At 40.5% G+C, this 20,894-nt stretch overlaps 1 protein-coding gene across 1 annotated transcript in view; it reads right to left on the bottom strand.

Moving 5' to 3' along the window:
* Window positions 1-15,811, bottom strand: part of gpr153 (G protein-coupled receptor 153) — a 48,881-nt gene extending 33,070 nt beyond the window's left edge. Inside the window, exon 1 of the mRNA XM_030056573.1 lies at window positions 15,383-15,811. The gene's annotated coding sequence lies outside the window, so the exon portion shown is untranslated. The remainder of the gene's footprint in view (window positions 1-15,382) is intronic.
* Between the last annotated feature and the right edge of the window lie 5,083 nt (window positions 15,812-20,894).

Here is a 20,894-nt window from a genome sequence, read left to right as displayed (position 1 = left end):
ACAGAGACGCTACAGGGAAGACTACTGAACAAGTAGTCGATTCCATTATCAAAATAAATCATGTTTCATTATCAGCACTGCATACCAAAACAGTCCCCTTTTCTAACTGTGTGCGTGTGTGTGTGTGTGTGTGTGTGTGTGTGTGTGTGTGTGTATGTGTGTAATTTATCAACACAGGCAGAGAACAGCAGAAAATAAACTCAAAGCTCCTCTGCTTGGGTGACTCATGCAGCTCAAGAGGGACAATGGCAGCTTTCAATTAAATACAAGAAATTGCAATAAGGCCTAACAAGGTTATACCAGGATGCTGACAAGCAACTGCAATCTCTCTACCTCTGGGAGCAGCCTGAGGAACTGTGGAGACTTTGAAAATAAAAATTTAAAAAAAAAAAAAAAAATTGATGAAAAAGTGGTATTTTCTAAAAATGCCAAACTTTCATTATTGCAAGGTCAGAGTGCTTTGTGTTGCTGATGCTAAGTTCAATCCATTTCTGCCTTTTCTTCTCATTTAGCCTTCACATGAATTCATATCGTTGCCCTAGGTCTGATCAGTTTGTGCTAGTAAACATTCACTGCTACCTCATGCCCTAATGTCTAATCAGTTACATCACACTAATGAGAACTGATTAAAAAAAAAAAAAAAAAAAAAAAAAAAGATGTGGAAAAAAATACAGCTACAACTCCTAAGATTAATATGAAGTAATAAAGTTTTAGGGATGCACAATATTGGATTTTTTTGGCCAATATGCCAATATCTTCCAACTCTTTTGGCCAACTGCTGATACCAATATTGATATATGCATTTTTCCATCTATAATTGCAGAGAACATCAAGTCTCTCCTGCAGCGGAATTAACACTTAACTATGCCTGCTCTTATTGTGAAGGCCCACTGGCAGATGCAGACATGAAATACGATGCTTTTCAAAATACACACAAACTCTTTCACACAAAACTGTAACATTCATCCAACTTAAACAGGCTTGGATGACGCTCGCCCTGAGACAATCCTAACAACAGCCACAACCCGGGCAGATTTGACCTATTTCACATGTCGGCATGTCATATCAGCAGAAATTTTCATTTGGGCCGATACAAATATTTCATATTAAAGCTGATAATGTGACGATACTATCATGCCTCCTCAAGTTTATAACCATGATCAATGCATGAGAAAGAGAGCTTGGAGTAAACATTTAGTTGTATTGCTCCTGCTCACAGGGATTAAACAACATGACAAAGCACAAATTACTGTTCAAATTACTGTAACCTTTGTCTTAACAGCTCAACTTCACTTTGTGTAAAATAAAATCACCTACACCTAAAATCTGAAGAAAAGAGAAGTTAATCTTAATTAAAGTTGCTCTTTAGTGTTCTTATTTTGCTCTTGACTAAAGCCTGCAAATAAATGGGATTCTTGTTCATAAATTTGCTCTAAAGTTTAAAATGACTTTGTACTTGCCTGAAACTTGTTGCATTAAAATGGTAAAATAGTTTAATTGATTTATTCTTTTGCAACAAAACAGTAACTGATTCAGCAGAGAGAGGCTGCTCTCCAAAAAATTAATAATACCTCATATCTCAATTCTTCAGGTCTTTGTTAGAATAAATTTAAACATTGTGGTAGCCAACACATGATGAAGGCTGATAGGAGAAAACGTGATAGCATGTGCTGACAATCACAATTTTTAAATTTATTGTAACAAAAATCTGAGAAATTGAGTCCTGAGGTTCCATCATACATTAGAGTGCTGCCTGTCTCTATTGATTTAGACAACTTTGTGCTTCAGGCTGAGCACCCACTCCTAAAAACACAGAGAAGCACACTTGCCTCTTACTTGTTAAATAATAACTATAATGTCAGAGCCTTTTCTTTTACTTCAAGTTACTTCAGCAAGCCATGCTAAATAATTGTTGAAAATTGTATTGTAGATGGAAGTACTGCGGATTGCATCTACAGAGGAAAAACCCTCCAGGAGTGCTGTGAAACACAAAGGAACCCACTGCACTTCCAAATCATGTTTTACAGCACGGTTGGTTTTTCCAGTACTGTAGGTTTTCATAAGCTGATGCCATTTATAATATTAACATTTTCTTCTTAAAGGTCAGGACAGTAGATTTAAATTTTTAAACTAACAAAGGGTATGTTGGTAGAGCCAGCAGATAGAGTGAGCTAAGGTCATTAATAAATTTTTGGTCCTTTTATGTTTATTTTGAGGTTGGTAGAAAGGCTGCACTTGGGAAGTGCAAAAGTAAGAAACAAGTTCACAGGTAAGAGACAAAAAGGAAAACTTCCTAAAATTTCTTTTTAAGTAACGACTAAAGCTCTCGAAAGCAACCTTGTTTTTCTTTTAAATCGGGCCTTGGTTCCCGGGCGGCAGTTTGTGAAGTAATTGAGGAGTACATGTCCAAAAGCTGTTGACAACAATCACATAGCTTTTTAGCCATTTATAGGCTTACTAATGCCAACAGCCCATTCACAAAACAGATATCGCCTTCTGTAATACATTTATAGTGTTTCCAGTATTTTAGTGATCCTGTTTACTCAGATTTGGGCATGGTGGAATTTATTTTTGCTCTGCTGTGTGTGACTGAAATTCAATCAAGTGTGCCAGCCAGTTCCATGTGTCTGACAAGGCCAAAACAAGGGAGAAAAGTAGACTAACATGCACCAAAACACTGGGTGACAGTTCTGTGTTTGCACTGTATGGCATTATTAATTGCTCTTCACAGTGCATAGTGGGAGATGAGCAAGACAGAAATTATTTATGTAGCTAGCTGTAGCTGTAACAGTATATTACAGCCCAAACTCCAAAACCAGCCGAGAGGGAAAAAATATGATCCAGAGAATTGCCTTTGATGGGCAAGCACATCCAATCTTATGATTGAGTGACTTAAAACCCAAACAAGAAAATAAGCCTGTAATTCACCTCAACTCACCTCACCTCACACCTCTCCCTCACTATATAAAACACACCAGCTAAGCCAGATCAGTGCACCATCATCATCATCATCATCACTGGCTGAAAATGAGATTTACAATAACCTCATAAAGTGAGGAGAACATGAGAGGCTGAATGACGTCTGTTTTGTCTGTTTTTTGGGGGGATGGCAACAGATGAAATGAGTGAATGCATGAGAGAATTCAGCAGAGTTCAGACAAAGACAATGAAGGGATATGGGAAAATATTACCGTTGGACTTGTCTACATCTCTATAATGACACAGCCTAGCCGCAGTGGCCCCAACGCAAACATAAGTGTAAAAGACAGTATTGCATCTCCCAAATCAATTTCTGGAAATAACTCCATGCTATTGAGTAGCCCTGGCAAAGTTACTTTGAAGTAAAGCTCTCTAGACGTCGCCTGCAGTCAAAAATTTAGACTGAGATATTCTAGGACACTGAAATAATATGAGAAATGTAAAATTGAGTTGTATTCCTTTTAATAAAAGTCTTCAGGCATTAAGCTACTCAGCAGCTCAGGGATTACTGTTCTTGTAGTTTTGTCATAAGAGCCACAGCAGCCTACATTTATTGTGAAAAATGTCACATGAACACAAGCAGCAACAGCTGAGAGATTTAGACCAGAGGGGCACTGCAGTGCACAGTTAGTAAAAAATTATGCAATTTGCTCACAAGTAACCCTTCAAGGGATTTGTAGTTTTGTAATATCAACACTTTTCAGCAAAACTAACAGCTCCCCATAAATATTGCAAAGGCTGGCGATGCTGACATGCTGTTACATCGCAGAAACCCCTTGCATTTCTGCTTGAAAGTGAAATGAAAATCAAAATAAAACCAAAATAAGAGGTTACATTAAAACACATTCCACAGCAAGCATTCATACATCTCTTGAGCCACCTCTTGCACATTTTGTACAAATACAGTGAGCGAGGAAATTGGGGACATCGGGTAGCAACAGGAAATTGTGTTTGCAGTAATCACATAAAAGCACTGCGAATTATTCAGGGCCTGCTATGTGCTTCTACGTGAGCTCTGGCAGGCACTTTCAGCTCCAAAACATTGGGATGCTATTATTATTGCTGTTATACAACTACTACTACGACTACTACTACTACTACTAAGAAGAAGAAGAAGAAGAAGAAGAATTAGTAGTAGTAGTAGTAGTCTTAGTAGTAGTAGTAGTAGTACAAGTGGTATAGCATCTACAGGGTTGACAGAGAGGCTCGCAAACCACTGTGGGACTAAAAGCTCATTGGCTGGGGGTGACCGGGATCACCCACAATCCTCAGGGCCTCCTGGCAAAGTTTGTCCTCTACAAAGGAGAAATCCCAATCCTGCACTCTGCTCTTTAAAAAACTCTCTCTCTCGCCAACATCAAGATATTTGACATTAACAGAAGGACAAGGCCTTGCTGAACTGTTACGGTGCAAGAACAGATAGGACACAAAAGTTTGGCATGATAGTTGTAATTATGCTTCCATAATTACAAATTATGGAACACAAATGAGGATGGACAGAGAGGGGTCCAAATCTAGCCAACATTGTTCCAAGCATGGCTAGGAATTTCAATTTGGACGACAGGCCTGCCTTGGGCCAAGGAACAAATGATTAGCTCTTGGTGGTGATCTGGACTTCTGTGAGTTTTGACATTTTACAACTATCGCTTTTTAGCCATAACTATGAAACTAACAAAGATAAATACGTGGATCCAAACCTTAAGGGTAAGCTTGCATGGTTAAGGAAACTATTTCACTTAAAACTGAAGTAAGAGGAATTATGTCTTTGGTTTGGTTTGGTAGAGTTTTGCACTCACTAAAGGCTTTCTAGTTCTTGCTATATTTTGCATCAACTTTTTATCAGGTTTTTACGATATACCATGGTGCAACACATTGGTCAGATATTGCCCTTTACAGTGTACACGTGGAAAGAAAATGTCCTGAAACCCAGAATAGTGAAAAGTTGCTATCACCTGTCTGGATTAGAAATATGTTCGCTGCTGCTCTTTCATATTATAGAAAACACCTCAAGCGACCTTTGTGCTACACCTTAACATGTAATTTATCATCCGGCCATGAAACTAAAAATATCTCAGTGGGTATGGACAAAAAACATGTGACAAAACTGCATAAGCAAGCCTAGCACCTGGACATTTTCAAATATTAAGCATAATAACACATGAACTAGCACTCTGTGGCTTTCTGCTGGTAAGCACACATTTAGAAAATAAAAATAAATATATAAATCTGTTACTGTGGTGCCAAACATATCACCTCTCAGACTAACAAGAGAATAAATCACAGGATTGTTTTGTATTGGTAATGTTGAATTTAAAAAAAAGAAAAAGAAAAAAAAGAAAGCTCAGATGGACAAATTGCAAACAAACTAGATAAGAAAAAGACTTTGCTAAGCTTTGTTTGAAAGTGAGAAATTGTTCTAAGGCTGAGTTTCTCTTTCAGGTTCTATCAGCGCTGCCAGCTGGCTAAACCTTGTTTAGTGCTATCACCATGCAATGCACAAGATGATAAAATCTGCAGCTTGCCTTCCCAGAAAAATATCATATCCAAAAGACTTCTCACAGCCAAACAGCGTGTATTACACTGCTTTCTAGTATTTCTGGAAGAAATGATACTGGAACTATTTACTGGAATACTGGAACTTCATTGTTCGAGTATATAATTTTTTAATACTCCTACTCACCACAGTTACTGAGATTATTGTGCTTACTTGCTTTTTATTGGTTGGCACACCATGCCAGTCACTTTGTATAGGAACCATTGAGTCTGTCAAGTCAAACTTACAGGACAACAGACTGCTTGCATAATTTAATTAACAAATGCGCTCACAGCAGTATCAGCAGTATTGTGGTACCATAGTGTAAATCCCTGCATTAGGAACCAAGCCCTCCTGCTCTCTGGATGAGTAATTTATCACTTTGCACATCAGTCAAATTTGAGTCCTTGAAAATGGGACCACACGTTTTCATACTTCATCTCAAACTATCACACTAATCACCCGAGACACAACCAGGAATAGAGAGGAGGTGACAAGAAAGAATTTGGCAGACAGAAAGACAGATATATATCCCCTAAAAGAAAGGCCAAACTGGATGATAATGTGTCAGAGTGAGATCAGACCGGCAATTACAGGAAATCTCCTTCCAGCGGGACGGAGATATGACGATTTCCACGGCTGTATCTGTCCTCAGTCATCAGCAAAATGTCAGTCAGTGTGTGCTGAGCGTTGGGCAGCACAAAAACGAGTGCAGATGTGTGGTGCTGACCTACATCTCTCACCTTCAAATTGGGAGGAGCTGGGAGGAGCTGGTGGGTGCATGCGGGCAATTGACACTCCTTATGAGCTCCCTGCTGACAGGTGTGATGCATGGAGCCAGCTCGCAGCGCTCGGAGCAGCTGTCAGAGAGGAAAACACTCCGCTCCGGGGGCAAACCAGTTTTTTCCCACAGTAATAACCCCTATATCTGTGATGCTAACACATGACGGGCACTTTACTTTGAAAGTCAAGTCAGCAACTATGCTCTTTTGCAGCAGCGCCCTGCGTCACAGTCACACGGCTACACACATTCACACGAGGGAGCTGTACAGTCACACTTAGATACAGGCTGCTGGTTTTTTGGGGTTCAAACCGCTCCGAAATCCCCATGATCTCTCTGTTCAAAGTTTAACAGCAAAACATCACAGCAAAAAGCTGTAACCAATAAATGTTACACAGACAAAATATTCAAGTCAATGAAAACACTTTTGTGCTTTAGAAGTAATTTAGGAAAGGACTGCAGCAATGCTTCAGCAGAGGCAGTTTGTGAGTTGCTAAAATGTTGCACATGTGTTTGTTTTTGGGTATGGTATTGGAGTATAATGCTAATAACATAGGGCTATAACATCAGTACAAGATAGAATAAGATATTTAATGTCACCATAATGAAACCCAGGAAGTTGTGAACTCAAAATAACTCACCCGTGGCAAACTGGGCAGCATGAGATGATATATATGGATACTAAGATTTATTCAGACTGTCTGCTAAAAACGCCCAAGGACAGGGCCTAAATAAATGGCTGTGGCTCAACAGACAAAGGTTCAATTTTATTTATTAATGCACTGATGACTAAGGTCATTTGAAGATTAAGTGCATTGTCATGCTCAGCATATTGTTCACCTTTTCTGCTTCTCATTGAAAATGAATGATAACCAGGCTAAGTGGCTGTTGCATCCTGTCTAACAAATCCTTAACACAAATTACATGTCAGTTTATTTATTTATTTATTTATCTTAACCAAAAATAATGAGGTATATTCAATCCACAGCAATGGTATAACTGTTAATAAAAGCTATACTGAAGTTCTGAAACCAAAATTGTCCAACGTTATGGTTTTACTTAGTAGGGAAAATGGTCTCACTTCCAATGTTGCTTAGACAATCTCTGGCTTAAAGTCTTATCCATGTAAAACAGCTACTGGCAGCTCTAAATAAATAAATAAATGGATAATAAAATTAAATAATTTTAAAAATTCCCCATATGATAACATACACTAATTTGTATATCAGGTTTTATGCTTCAGTCCCCAATCTCAGCAGACAGACCAGCCAAAAAAGTAGCACGAAATCAGCAGAAGCCATACAGATTTGCTACCAAACACTTTGAGGTTCAACACCTGAGCAACACCTCAGCTCCCGATGGTCACAAGAAGTCGCTATGTTTGTCACCGGTCAACGTTCGGAAGTAAAGTCACCAGGGACACCTCTGAAAAAACCCTACATTTACCATCAAAGCTGGTAAGTTGGTGCCTGGTGCTTCTGCTTTAGTATTTAGAAAAGACTAAGAAAAAGATAAGGAGAAAAAGAAGAAATTAAATTCAATGAAAACAAAACAAAACAAAACAAAAAAAATCATGGTATCATGGTTTGGAAGATGAAAGTTAAATCTGCTGAATATCATAGCATTCACATTAATGCTACTAACCTGAGAAACCTAAGATACAACATTTCATTTAAGAAAATATCCTCAGTCCCCATGTAAAACAATGCAGAGTTCCCAGTCTGTAATAACATATTGCTTAAGATAATGTTAGTTCAAGTACTGCAGGAGTTAACATCAGTATTAGTTGCAGCCTCTGCCACCTGGCATGACGATGTTGATGATGATGTTGATGATGATGCTGATGATGACGTTGATGATGATGGAATGGCATGGATTACATTTCTTCTGGAACAGATGAATTGACTAATATGGTCGTCAGAATAATCAAGCCTCCATTTTCAGCCCTCGGAGGTCTCTGGGGCAGCTGTAGAGCAGGTAAAAGCATTACATAATATTTTTTTTTTTTTCCCATCATACTTTTTTCCGCTTTAATCTGTCAAGGCAACTCAAAAGTTCACTCGTTATTTAAGGTATTATGCAGCTTTGCACATTGTTTGCTCTAATTGGCTGTGACAAGAAACTGAAAAACTGAACTTCCACACCCAGAAATCATGAACCATGGTGAACCCAGCTTTTACATTTACAAACACAGCCAGTGATCACTTTAGATAAAGAAGACAGCAAACAATCTAACACTGACGGGTGCAGCTTTCTGTGGACAGAGGTAACGCTTGCTGCTGATTAAAAGATTTTGATCTTCATTTCTTTTGCAATTTCACCCTGTCTGCCCAAAATTTCATTTGGGCAAAGAGGGTGAATCTACATGTCAATTACAGGAAATAGAAAGCTCTTCTCTGTTGGAGCAGAGTGCATTTTTACATAAAAATCTTGACTAGTGCAGCTTTCATGCTGGATAATAAAGCAGCTGAAAAAGTGACTACTAATGAACATCTACAGGGCAAAATGGATATTTATCTAACAGCAAAAAGGAGTAGTTTAGGAATCTTCTGCTTTATCCTACTTTGAATCAAAATATTTGATCACTTGTAGCATAAACAGTCAGTCAGCAGTTTTTCATCATAATTTTGCTGCTTTATAGACAGTCATAGACACAGTTTACAGACACAGTTTACGTCTAGTGCGCTGCGTCACCCACACAGTGCAGGCACAGGGCTGTGAGAGCTCTCCTTCACCCCATGAGGGATTAGGTTGGCCCCTCAGAGGCCAAAGCACAATCAATCTTACTCATCCCCAGTGAGCGCTCATTATCTAGTTATCAATGATATTCCCAGAGAAATATCTCGTTGTGTGACAAATGATCAGCAGGGTCTGCTTTAACCACCGGCTATCTTGAGGAAAGACCGCTGGACAGGGGTGTTGTGGAAAATTTTGCTCAGATACCTCCGGCAACGTGGCTCATAAACCTCTAAAAGCCAAACTGATACCTGTGATTTCTCTGGCGGTCTGCTGTTTTCATCCCCTTTTGGGATTCAATAAAAGATCATGACACTTGACAGAAGAAGCAGTATTCCTATATAGAAGTAAGCTATGTTGTGTCACAGGGTTTGTGCCATTTTTGCCCTTCTACCATCATCAGGCTTTCACCGGGTGAGGTTACATGATCCTAAAACACAAGTTAAAAAAAAAAAAAAATCCCCTTCCTTGTGCATTAGCATCAGTACTGCCTGTGCACTTTGACAGACATTCAAAGGAGTGCCTACTCTCAGACTTCATCACCTAAGTATAAATCTGCCTTTCTTTACATTGCAGGAATGCACAAATACGTGTGAAACTGAAGTTGCTGCCAAGATTTCTGTTGGTATTTGGATGGTGTCACCCTGCCGATGTGCTCAGAGCCACTCTTGCCTCTCTAGTTGAAGGAGGATGAGCAGCAGAGTATTGGAAACTCGAATAAGTGGAGCCAGCAGTGTCAAGCTAACTGGCTAAACTTCCTAGCAGGCACACTGCCACCCCACAAGAGTGAAAAACAAAAAAAAAAAACTCTTCCTCACACCACACGGCCCCACAGCCGTTTGATTCACACGGTAGGTAGAGCTGCTCCACTGCAATAGAATTGGACTGGAAAATCTGTCTGTGTATGTTGGAGCTGGAGTGCAACAGCATTAATGTTGACGACTCCACTGCAGATATTTTCTTTACATGCATTCACAATAAAACTGTTGATTAAACTTGTATAACACCAATAAAACACACAACGTCGTTCTATATCATATTTAGGTATTATTGCAACTGCAGCACAACTGTTCAAATATCTCATTGTTCAGCACTCCTTCCCATTAATTATCGCTCTTTACTCTTATTACTGTTCCTCTTTCTCACTAATAAGAAATACGTGAGGATCCATTAAGTATCAGAGATTTGTTTGCTCAAATAAAGTATTCCAGGTAAAACTGCCACACCACGCCTGACCCAGCCTAATTTACAGTTAAGGACAATTCAGCCACATCTCCAATAACAGTGTTTACATCCAGTAAATAGCCTCTGGTCTTTCTGTCTGGTTGTTCAAACTTGATGAAAGGATAAAAAAAAAAAAAAAAGGTACTTAACTGTGGCACCAGGAGAAGATAAAAGCTTTTCAGATCTGCCCTCCAATAGCTTTAAATCCATGTCATTATCGCATATCAGCCTTTTTTGAGGTAACAGAGGGAAAACGTTGAGTCGTCATTAGCTGGGACAGTGAATGATTATGAACCGAACGCTGTGTTGTCAACACTGTTTTGTTATTATATGTGTTAAATGCCACTCTGAAATGTCACGCTGAGATAAGTTGCAAATGAAATTATGCAAGAAATGCATTTATGAAATTGTGTGTTGCTGCTCAGACAGACAGACAGACAGATAGATAGATAGATAGATGGATAGATGCATGTTTTTTATAAAGATTGTTGGCAATTATGAAAATTATGACAACCTCCTTTTACTACAAATAGACATAATGCTTCGTCAAGGGTGAGGATGAAGCTCACCTTTGCCAGCCTCAATGTGTACCATCCACTTAGGTGATACAGGAAGTGAATCTGCACGAGCACTCGTACTCACAGAAAGACACAACCACGATGACAAGTTGAAAGCAAATGCCCCTTCCACTCTATCACAGTATTTCACTAATAGGCAGCAGGGTGGCATAGTGAGCTGTGAGCATGCCCTTCAACCAGATGACCTGGATTCAAGCCCCCGTGTCAGCATCCGCTCTGCTCAAGTGTCCTCAACCGAGACACTGAAGCCCCATCTGCTCCCAGTGTGCTGCTCTACAGCTGACCTTGACCTCTAACCTCTCAGTGGAGAGGGACCAGCAACAAGAGAATTCCTCTATAGGATCAATAACTTATTGTCGCCTGCGATCGAAGATCAGGGAAGGGAATATGGATTGGGCTCTGTTCTGTCCTGAGTGATCTCTGAGCCTCTACTGGCCTGATTTAGACAAAACTCGGGGAAATAATAGATTTTGATACTGGAGTCTGGCATTCAGAATATAAACCTGATTGGCCCAGCACAGCGCCACCAGCAGTTTGATGCCTTTTAAGACTGCAGATAGTAATTTGGGGCTCTAAATAAACTTAAACCAGCCCAACAAGGACCGAAGCTTCACACTCAATATCTTAGACAATGCTGGGTCAAATTTGATGAACCTTTAAGCATTGATGAGTTTTGATATCCAGTACCCTCAAAATGAAACTGACTGGCCCACCACAGTGCAACCAATGGGCCAAATCATCAAGCAGCAATATCTCAGACATCAAACATCACTCAAAAAAGTTAACTTGCACCAATCTCGAAGGGCTTGGTTGTAACTGCTGATTTTTTTGCTGTTGTCCTTATTATTAATTAACATTTGAAGCAGCTTGACACACACACACACACAGAGACACACGGAGCTGAGGGGCTCTTGCTCATGGGCTCATTGGCAGGATTGGGTACTGTTGCTACAACAGATCAAACAAGCACACTTTGGACTACTACCAAGCCTCCCTGACCCAAACTGCCAACTCCTCACAGATGAAACATGAAGAGAGTATCAATCAATCATTCAGCAATCCAGGGGCGATTTTATGAGGAGACAATGTCAAACTATAGAGCCTAATTGCTACACGTCTCCCAAGAGCAAAGGATGTGCAGGCTGTGGAGCAAAAGAACAAGTCACATCAGTGCAGCATAAGATTAAATATCAAATGCCATTACATTAAATAACAATGACATTATAATCAGAGGTTCTTTAATAAGGTGGCAGAAGGCATGAATGGGAAATTTAAAGCTCCTGGCTTTTGCAATGTGGAGAAAGTCACTGAACTGATGCAGTCTTCACTCTACAAAGAAATTACAAATTAATAGGCCCACAAAAGAAAAAGACATTTTCAATGGTGATTTTCTTCCACAGCCAAAACAACCCATATGTAACACTGTAATTAACTGGAGAGCATCCAAATTGTTGTTTATCTCAATTGAGGTATTATTTGCTCAACTGTGAAAAAGATAAGTAAGTTTAGACTATTGCCCTGACACTTTGAGAGAATTTCTCATTTTGTTGTGTTCTTTGAGGATTCACTCAGAAACGACGATCATAACCACGCTTGCCTGTGCACAAAGTTTCAAGAAAAAAGCATTTAATAAATACTGAGAGCCTCCAGTACTGATACATCACATCAACCGCCAGTTTCCATTAATTCCCTCCCCCGTTTTGCTCTTGGAAACTTGGAATACCCACAAATGTAGCCTGTGTGCAATAATGCAAAATAACTAACTAGGTAAGTAAATAAATAAGATAAAAGCCCCCAAAGAAAGCAACTACTCGCCTTGCTGGATCAATCAGTGACATGAGATATTTAAAAACCACTGTGACTGTAATGGTATAGGGTTTATTAAAAAGCTATCTCGCCACAGTTAATGATATTACAGCCATCTACCTGGGGGAGGGGTGACACACCCAGCAGTAAACTCACGGCCATAAAACTGAGAGGTAGTACAAGGAAGGGGGAAGAGTATCCTTCAAGGGATTCTGTGATAATTTTAATTTTTTCACCAGGGTTTTATCAGGTTGTGGTGAGCGTTACTCAGTGAAACCAATGGATGTCAATGCATTATAGTAAGCTTGTAGCTAGACAAGCAGTACTAACCAGCTACTATTAGGTAACGGACAAGTACAAACTTTAAAAACAACATGTCAACATATGTCTTTACGGACCACATCTCAGAGTAAGAGGAATGAGAAATGTTTTTTTCCCGATAAACAGGATGTTGTGTAGACTGACAAAAAAGGTGAGACAGCGAGTAGGTGTTTGGCGCGACAAAGGTCACAATTCGGAATCCAACATGTCACTTCATGTTGCTTAGGTACACGGTAAGTACCTCTGCTGAGCGACCTGTGAGTCAAAAAAGAGAGTACTTGAATTTTCCATCACAAATGTAACCCTGGAGGTTCTCCACCTGTTTATGTTCAGCTGCTTGAAGCTACAACAGCAGCTGGAACACTGGGTACCACACAGCACAGAGTTTAAAGTCAGTTTAGCAAAAAAAGGTCTGTAAAGTAAGGCGGGTAAGGTGAGAATAATTAATACTTTGGATAAGGTAGTTTCCCAATGACTGCAATCACAAAATTTGATCCAACAAATAAAGATGTGAACCCTGAAACTTTTTGAGTATTATGATTAGCTTGATTAGTGCCTCATTATCGGATATTGTAGTCCACTGAAGGCAGACTCTGGTAAATGGGCTCCAGTGAAAAAGAGGAATACTGTGAACACAGGCTAACACAGTCATAAAAAGACAGAGCCAAATGTGTGACCAACAAAATGTCACATATATACCCTGTATAACAGTGAAATTTGATGTTGAGGCTTTGTGGTGCACAGCAAATTGTACAGTGCACATGTACGGTGCTCTTTTTGGCTTTGCCACTTTCTCAGCTGTGTTCGCTCCTTGCATGGTGTTCACAACTTCCTCCTTGTGCAGAGCGTCTAAGTCAGCAGACTTGTTGTGCCAAACTTAATGGATACAGTGTTAAAATATTCTTTGATGCTGTGAGAAGAGCAGCTGCTGACTGTTATGGTCAGCCTTGTAACACAGCCTCACCAGCCATTCTGTGGCCATTAGTCATTAAGACAGGCTACTCTAAAAATATGCTATTGAAACAGATGCATATGCACTCTAAATGCATTACCTCACATATTGGCAGTATGACTTCGCTTTTTCTAAGGGCTCCAGTATTCAACAGTGGTGTCACAATGCACAACTGCTCTTATTGGAGTTCAGTTTTACTCAAGTCAGGAATCCCTGTCAAGGAAATTACTCAAACAAGTAGTGCACTAAAAATGACTATTTAGTTACAATTTGAATAAAATGATTAAGATTTGATGCATGTTGCAAAACTGTATACTGAAATATTAAATGATTTGGCAGGTCAGTCATTTAATGGGGTAATTATGTGGTCCAGTTTTGGGAGTTACAAAAAGAACCGGTGCGGAAATTTTCAAAGGAATGAGTTAACATCTCTAAGAATCCCTCAAATAAACTTCAAAAATATTGTGAAATATTAATGCCACACATTTGAAGTAACCTGAAGCTGACTTTATGTGTGTATCTCTTTTTGATATTGATTTAAACAAAATGATACAGTTGGGATCTTATACTGTAACAGTATCTGGTTCACGCTTCACAACTGATTTCTGTCATGCTGATTCTTGAATTGGACTATCTGTACTCCTCACAGCAGTGATGTTGAGGATAGTTTTGCTGCTGGGTATCACACTGCGCGTTCTTGAATTCCTTTCCATATGGTTTTCTAACCATAGAAAGAGGAGGGGCCAATGATAATTTGCTAGAATAAAAATGAATGCAAGGCCGATATTATAAAAAAGTAATGACAAAAAACACAGGGTAAGTGTTGGATGAATTTTAAAAGCTATAACCAACTACATGCATTTTAGAAACTGTTTGCAGAGGTTTTTATGGTTCTCTGGTACTTGCCTGTGATAGGCTTTTTAATTACAAAAACCTTTCTGTCTAGCAGACTTTCAAAACCACTCAAAAATGTTCTCAATTAAGCTTAGGCAAGTAGTTACTCGGAATTACAGCTGCTATCCACCTCTCAGTGTTAACTATATTTCACTGCTAGTTATCCCACACATTCCTGCTCTATCCATAGACTATTACTGATCCTGCATGCACATGCAATGTAAAATATTCTCTTCTCGGTTAGGGCAGTAGGTTCCACCATATATGCAGTCATTTAACCTTCCAATTAAGCCACTCTGTCACGATTATCTTTACTCAACATTGCATGCAAGGACGCCTAATTTAATTCTCATGCAACCCTCAGTGTGCACGATAAATCCGTGTGAGTGCTCAATTTGCATTTGCCTGCTCATAATATTTGCATTTGCATAACCTACTTTTTGTTTCCAACCTCAATTAGGATCGTCGCACTGTAGGATACCACCTGTACGGCAGAAAAGACGCTTTTACAGCCCTGAAGAACAGGTTTAATCACTGCTGGAGAGACAGTATCAGCCTATCAACTGAATGAGTCCTACCTTCCACAAGACGTGCAGGCTCGTAATGGCTCGTTGTTCCCGGGTGCAGAACAGAAATACTCTTTCTAATGTGTCACATCAGCGCAGGTCCGCAAAAGTCATTCCCAGCCTTTACATCCCCAAACTGAGCCGCGTTAGGAGAGTCGTCAACACCAACTGAAGGGAATGACCTGGAAAATGAAGGATGAGACCTGAAACACCACATCACCACAGCTGTACTCCTGTTGTAGACTATCTTGCGTGTGTCCTCTTTGTCTCAGTGGCGGAAAAATGACAGATTTTCGATGACTTCGAGCAAATATTCAAGTTGCGTTCCGTGTACCGGCACAAGCGAGAGACCACAAGCCGGGCGGCGTTTAACGATAATAACCAAAAGCGTTAATTCTTGTATTTTCCGACACTGGCGAGGCGAGAGATGGATGAGGCATGACTGCTGCGCGTCCACGCTGGCTCATGCGCGCTCTCGGGTTGGACGCTCCATGCCTGCCTGGCTCTCCGTGGCCGTGGGAGTGAGACGCAATAAGAAATAATTCATGGAAACGAGGTCGTCGGTTTGACAGAGAGAAAAACCGCACATACATTTTGAACATTTACTTTGAATGGCCGCAGAATCTCGCAGGCTGCACATTGCAGCCAAATGACCACGGTAACCACATTTCATTAAATGTTCAATTTAAAAAAAAAAAAAAAAAAAAAAAAAAAAAAAAAGTTGATTGGAAATGGTCGGCCTGCGTCAGTGCATGGTGCATTAATTGAATGAAGATGGCTCCAAAATAAAAGGAATCTGAATATAATAGCCTATTCCAGTTGAGGCTTTAATTGCTCTGGCTCTACAGTTTATACCACAGCCCCTTTCTTGAGAACACGTCAAAATACTTTACATTAAATGTGTTCATCGATCGTGCCCCTCTCCACCGCCACGTTTTCCCATGTTATTCATGCTTCTTCAAATGGCCCCTTTTCATTGACATTATGCGACTTGTTATGTAAGACCTAAGACTTCTTCCCTGGATGTTTCAGAGCGGCTTTCCTCCCTTGGGGCTTAGATTGTACCCAGTGAGAAAACTAATAAGCCCATACAGGAAGACAGAGAGACAGAGAGAAAGAGGGAGAGAGAGAGAGAGAGAGAGAGAGAGAGAAAGAGGGTGATACCTTTAAATGTTTAACCACCCTTAGAAGGATCAAGACATGTCTTCTGCAAGACAACCTATTACTCTTATTTTTATTTTTTTTCAAAGCCTCTTTTAAATGCAATTTAAATTTAAATTTTTATTTATCTGGTGGAGGGCATGCTGAGCACACACTTCCCCTGCTTCTCATTCATACTGATACACACATCCACACCTGGGAGCCGCTCTGTACAACCAGTCTTTTTTGTGTTGGTGACTGAGCAGCTTCACTAGAGCAGCTGGACTGAAGTGCTGCTTCAGTAAATACTGAGGGAAGGGAGAAGATGCCTCTTTTCCTGCCTGATTTCCCAGCTGATACGAGGCTTCGAACCGTCCACCTTCCTGTCACAGGCTCACTATTCTGATCTCTTGCTAGCTTCAGGCTGCACCGGGCGAGACTTGTGTTGTGTGCACAAATACACCCCTCTTGTCAGTGTTACTCACAATTTAGGGTAACAGAAAAGAGCTGGCCCATCCTTTCTAACTTAGACGCTCCAGTTTTACCCCATTTGCCCTCATTAATTTAGTTGTAGGTATGGTCACTGATCAGAAATATTTCTGTCTTTGACTCCTACCAGCCACCAGGAAGAAGAATTTTAGTTCAGAGGAGTGCACACTCCACTGGTATCATGTTCCAGGTTTTATGGGTAATGAAGGCCTTCAAATGGTCAAAAATTCACATTTTCCAATTATCTCCCACTGCCACTCAGGGCTGGTAAAGTGCAAAGTTGACTGATAGTTAATTAACTAGCATTAAAGTTACAGTTCATCCAAAACAACATCTATTTTCCCACTTAACCCTATGGTGCAATCTATCCTCCCAGGTAGTTGCTGTGTGATTTGGCATGATTTCCATTCTGCTGTAACTCAAAATCCCAATACACTGAACAAGATTAGTATGGCTTTGTGGAGCTCCAACTGCCAAAAAGTTTCATGTGAAAAAATCAACTGCAATAGCTTCCTTGGGGGCGATGAGTTTTTCTGGACAAAGGCGGAGAACACCGGCAAATTGTACTCACTAGGGCAGATGAAAACATTGTGCCAGAAACTATCTGGATGAATAGATTGCACTTAGGAGAGGTGGGAAAATATCTTCATTGTATTTTGGGTGAGCAGGTCCTGCAACAAACTTTTACATTTCTCAAAGGTAAAATTATACAGACACATTAGGGCATTTTGTATTGCAGGAGGCTTTGACATTAGCCCCCACTGTGCTTCTGCTGCAGCTCACAAAATAACTCTGTATAATTAACACTGCATTATGGCACTGTATTTGACTTTTATAAGGGTTAGAGGAGGGCAATGAGCACTCATGCACATGTTTAGCATTGTTACACAAGCCACCCTGATTTCCAGAAGTTTTCTTAAAATAAAAGCAGAGGGAATAATGTGATGACAGAGGTGCAACAGCAGCACAAAGGAACCTCTGACTCAAGACGGCCTCACAGCACCGTGAGCACCGTGGATTAGGATCATAGGCCTCTGTGCATCGGAGATCAGAGGAAATAAAAGATGCAAAGAGGAAGAGAATGGAAGAAAGGATGAAAGAAAGGAAGTTGTTTGAGTGGGCAATAAAAATGAAGGGGAATGTGAGTGAGAGAGAGCCAGCCAAAGCAAGGAAGCAGCTTGTCTCACAGGAGAATTGCCCTCTTTGAGCAACTCTTTGAAGTGATTGATGCAATTTGATTCAAAAAAAGTAGAACAAACTGTAATTTCAGTCAACATCAGCATCAGACAAGAGCGAATATGACAGTCTAAGAGCCGGTCCTGATCTTTCACCACCTCAGACGTTCTTAAACATGCTCCTTATTAAATACTCAGAGTTCTCCAAAACCATCAGGGTATTGTGAATCATGGCTGCCTGAACAAATCAGTCATGAGGGTGAATGAATTAGCGATTCCTTTGCTGAATTACAATGGACATCACTTGACTCAAGCGTGCTATACTTACCAAATGGCCTGCACTGAACAAATCAAACACATTTCTGATTATTGCCTGAACCATGTTTGAACAAGCGGCCTCATAAAGGAGTGAGATGTGATGGTCTTTGTTCTTTATGACGGGACATAGGCAGCGTACATAAAGTTGTACACTTGCAAAAAACTTATGTATAGATCTTATTACAAAATTGTTTAGTTCCATTTTCAGAATTAAAATGTTTTTCCAAAGAAGAGAAAAATCTGTCCGTGGGATGAGATAATCCCACTCTCATCAACTTGTTTCCAGAACTGTCTTGAATCACGTGTCCTTTTCTTGATCCTAGTGGGCTGATCTGCCTTATTTTGCCTTGTGTCAGCATATTTATGCTTGAAACAAACAGGATTATTTCATCTCGCTAGCAGAGTTTTTGTGCCTTTTTATGACAGCTGTGGCCCGAGGCATTATGTTTTTGAGTTTTCCCGTCGGTCCGTCCCATTCCCATGAATGCGATATGTCAAGGAAGACCTTTAGGGAATTTCTTTAAATTTAGCACAAACAACCACTTGGACTCAAGGCTGAACTGGTTGGATTTTGGAGGTCAAAGGTCAAGGTCACAGTGACCTCACACAGCATGTTTTTGTTCATAACCAAAGAATTCATACGCTAATTATGACAACGTTTCACACAAATGTCTAAAAGGATAAAACGATGAAGTCATGACATTTTATATCCAAAAAGGTCAAAGGTCAACTTCACGGTGGCATTATAATGGTCAGCAAAAAATACGTCTCTGGCCATTATTCAGCACCACAACTCAGCATTTTTACTTCACTTCCTCTCCCTGGATGACACCCAGGACAGGGGGCCTCCTGTTCCTCTGATCGCCCACAAGCTCACTGGTTTTGCTGATATGGATCTTCAGGTGATTATTGTTGCACCGTGTGACGAAGCTCTCCATCAGTCCTCTGTAGTCCTGTACTCTAAAAATAATCTCTAAATGAAGGCAGCACGTCAATATATTGATAACTTCCATTTTTCCCAAAATACACTTAATACATTTTATTAAATCCCTTCAAAGGATTCACTACAAATATCACTATGCGTCTGGACTGACATGGATGTAAACGGCAACTTTCCTGGTTGTCGGAGGCATACAACTTCGAGCTGGTAATTCTTGTGTCAGTTGTTTTAAGAAAAGCAAGATTCTTAACACTGACTGTGAGACTGTTAAAATGGAGATTTTTTTTGTGGTGAGGCGAATCGTGGCCCAAATAGAAGTGTTGCTTAGTGCTGGGCAGGGCGACTGATCTGAGTTGGTTAAAAGAATCAGACTGGCCATCTCTAGCCTTTCCTGTGTGATGGTAGGTGACCTGGAAGTAAAAAGTAACAGAAGGCATTCCCGCCCACTGGCTCTGCTGGCACTGGGCTGCCCCCACTCTCACCGTCAGCTCCACACTCACACATCATAGCACACACACGCACACACACGCACCAGCTCTTAAATACTTAACACTGTTTTGAAGGTCCTGCTGATGTGCTCTCTACAGCGTCTACTTTTCCACGTCCTCTGAGAATCACCACCTTGCTGTGGCAGAGGAGCTTGTGTGCCTTACAGTCAGTTGGTAGCCTAATTTAGTTCTACTCCCGGTAGAGTCCCCTGTGGCAGGAAAACAGGGAGGTTCCAGGCCAGACAAAGCACAGTCCGTCACCTACTCCTCTGCAAGGAAAGCCCTGCTGGCCCCGAGCCCAGATAACAGAGGAGGGCTGAATCTTTGCTCTGTGAAAGTGTTCCAGGGAGCAGCAACAAAAACATTTTTACAAAAAAAAAAAAGACACCGAGTTGTTTAAGCGTTTTGTGTGTGAAGCTGCATCCTAAGCCTCCGACCACCCACGACTCGTGCCAAGAAATTTAACAGAAGTGATGCCTCATAGAAATATTGATGCGCTTATTTTTATGTTTGACCTTGAGGTATAAAATGCGCACGGTTCAGGTTTCTGCGTCGTGTCTCCGGTGTGAAAACAAAGCCTCCGCTGTCAGAAAATGACGGACGATGGAGACTTGTCCTGAGCTCCACGCACGACGAGCAGAAAATGCAAAGCAGGTCACTCAGTAATGAAAGCTGAGCGTTTTCTCTCACCGCCTCACTTTATTGCTTATCCCTCCTTCAGATTCTCTAATGGCTTTTCTCCTGCCCCAGAGGATCATTCATCTTCTAAGTAGCCTTGTCAGTCTCTCTACATTGAGGATACAGTGGTGAGTGGGCCGCTAGTCTCCTAATTCAGATGCGGAGACATGAGTAGAGGTATGAGATCAGGTTTTGCCTTCATTATTATACACAGGCGAGAAGAAGATAGCTGACTTTGAGGGGCAGCTTGCTTTGATGCCGCTGTCTCCGTTCTTTTACAAAGTTTGAGTTTGGGT

The sequence above is a fragment of the Myripristis murdjan genome, chromosome 7 (assembly GCF_902150065.1).
Source record: "Myripristis murdjan chromosome 7, fMyrMur1.1, whole genome shotgun sequence".
Classification (NCBI taxonomy): Eukaryota; Metazoa; Chordata; class Actinopteri; order Holocentriformes; family Holocentridae; genus Myripristis; species Myripristis murdjan.
The sequence above is the reverse complement of the archived record's forward strand: the minus strand, read 5'-3'. Positions and strand labels throughout refer to the sequence as shown.